Source organism: Rhipicephalus sanguineus, chromosome 7 (genome assembly GCF_013339695.2).
Source record: "Rhipicephalus sanguineus isolate Rsan-2018 chromosome 7, BIME_Rsan_1.4, whole genome shotgun sequence".
Taxonomy (NCBI): domain Eukaryota; kingdom Metazoa; phylum Arthropoda; class Arachnida; order Ixodida; family Ixodidae; genus Rhipicephalus; species Rhipicephalus sanguineus.
In genome coordinates, this window is record NC_051182.1 from 117,939,791 (window position 1) to 117,942,491 (window position 2,701).

Sequence of the window (2,701 nt, forward strand, 5' to 3'; positions counted from 1 at the left end):
TGGTGCTCGACTGCAGACCTGAAGGTCGCGGGATCGAATCCCGGTCGCGGCGGCCTCATTTTTGATGGAGACGAAAATGCTTGAGGTCCGTGTACTTAGATGTAGGTGCGCGTTAAAGTACCCCAGGTGGTCGAAATTTCCGGAGCCCTCCAGTAAGGCATCCCTCACAATCACATCGTGGTTTTCGGACGTTAAACCCCAACAGCTATTATCCGTACGGATTTATCCGAAAGAAAAAAATGCCCCCACCTCCCCGAAGGGAATCGTGAGGAAATGCGAATGCATTTCTTGTGCCGAGAGTACACGGCGTAGTAATTTTAATGGCGTAAAGCTGGACACATCGACGTGCTCAAGTGTCTCCCTTTCGGGCGCCTCTTTCAACGAACGCTTCCTACGTGCGTTCGTAATCATGTCAGGGATGTTGCCACGCCTTCAGTGCAGCACAAACGCGTTTAGAACGCGCTGTTTTCAGGCTGTGCCAAGGCAGCACAAACGCTACAAACGCGTTTCAAACGCACTGCATTCAGGCGGTGGCGCAGGGAGGAGAGAGAGCGAACGGAGAGAGAAGGAGCGGCGAAGCACTGCACCTACCCTCTCCTACACTCTCTCCACACACGCGGGAGCTCCGCCGAGCTCCCACGATGCGAGCGCCCTCACACGCCAGAGCGCGCTCCTCCTCTCCACTGACTCTCCGCTACTCCGCCCGCACCACCTGCTCCGGTTGCTAGGGGCGACGATAAGCGCGCGCGCCCGCAGCTGTTGCTATGGGAGAGGGAGGGAGTGAGAGCGGAGAGGCGCGCACACAACGCCGGATGCCTGACATAGCCCGACTAAGAAATGCATTCGCATTTAAAATTCCCAGTTCGCGGAAAACCTGTCCTGGTCTGGGGTTGGAACCCCGGCAAAGACGGATGCACGTTGAAGAATGGCAGGCGGTGGAAATTATTTCGAAATTCTCCACGACGGCGTGCCTCATGGTCATATCGTGGTTATGGCGTATAGAATTACCCTCGAGGAGTGCAAACATATATATGGTTGGCGTAAACGAGCGATCTTTATTTCCACTGCAAATTGCCTTTCCGCGACCACTCAGCCTCAGCAGAAGAAGAAGCAGCGGTCGTCCGAGGGCGAGGAAAAACCTGCTGGCGGCGATGGTCGGCAGCCAGAAGGGGACTCGGGTAAGCTCGAGGACTCGGTGATCGACGGCGTTCAGCGGCATGCGTCCGAGATCTTGGAAGCCATTGCCGATGGTACGCAGTGCTTACAGATGTCTCGTTCATGCTGACCTGAGCAGCAAAATATACACCATCAGTGGGGGCATGTCTACAAAAATCTACAAAATATCTACGAAAAAATTCCTCTATGATTTTACTTTTTCGTTATGTGTTTGCTTCACAAGCTTATTTATGTCTAAAGAAACAAGAGCGCGGAGACTGATTATCCTCTTTCTCGCTCAAGCGATTCGTCGCATTGCCTTTGCTTTACAGGGCGTTGCGGTAATGCATTCATATAGCTGTGTTAAAAGACAGAGCGTGCAAGCACGGACGTCTTTTAACATGGAACTCTACCAACTAGCTCAGCTTTATACTATTCTAGACATTTAAAGGTATAGGCGCGTACGGGGTTCTTCATGAAGGGGGTCCCAAGTTTCACTGCAGCGCACCCCCCACCCCCCCACCCCCGCTCCTCTTTGGTTGGTCGAGTCCAAAGCAAAGTAACCTTCGCAATCGATGAAGCAAAATTAAAATTAAGTTAGGACGTGCCTCTCACAACAGCCTGCCCTTGGTCCCCGGCTTTGCGGGGTTAAAGGTGTGGAAGTAAACATCTCGTAATGCAACATCAGGTGTCCTCGGCCGCCATTATGGTCAAAGACCTTCGTGACCATATTCAAACAGGGACAAGACAGGTCCTACCATGTAAAGGTATGGACAGACTTAAAGCATCCCTTAAAACGATCAGGGGGTGTGGGCGCACCCCCCCCCCCCACACACACACACTTCATGCACTTCCCCTGTGCGTACGTTTGTGTTCAAAGGTCCTGAAGTCCAGCCATTTGAAGACACTGAAGTAACGCAGCGTAGCCGGAAGGTAAAAGTAGATGAGAGAGCGTTTATACTCGGTGTTGCTGACGTTTTAACTTAATAGAATTGGTGACGTCACTGGCCATGATAAGCGAGCACGCGACAGGAACAAGCTGTTCTACTCAAACTATACATGAAGCAGAGACACCATTATTGGAAAAAGTTATCGCTCACGGTTCAAGGTTGATATGGGTCTGTACCGTGTTCTTCTAAAGTCTCCATTCTTTGTAGCGCTTCACCATCGTGAGTCTGTTTGCTTGGCGTTGTTGGTTTCTTTCCTCAAGGGCCACTAGGAGACCTGGATGCGTCTAATGCGGTTCCCCCGGTAACGAGGTTACCCCCGCAACCGCCCACAGAGAGCGAGGAAGGCTCACGAAACATTCGCGAACGCTGGGTCGCAAGGCGTTACCAGCTGCGAAAGCTGCTGGGGGTGAGCGTAGAGACCAGCGACGATGTCGAGGACGAATCCGGCTGCCCCTACGCCGTCAGCTCTCCCAGTACCCAGAGCGTGGCACACGTCTTCAGGTCGAGAAGGTTGAAGCGAGCGGTCGCCCTTCGGGACGACCTCAGTGTCGTCCGGAAAGGCGCGCACTTCTTACTGCTGTCGAACGGCGAAGGGC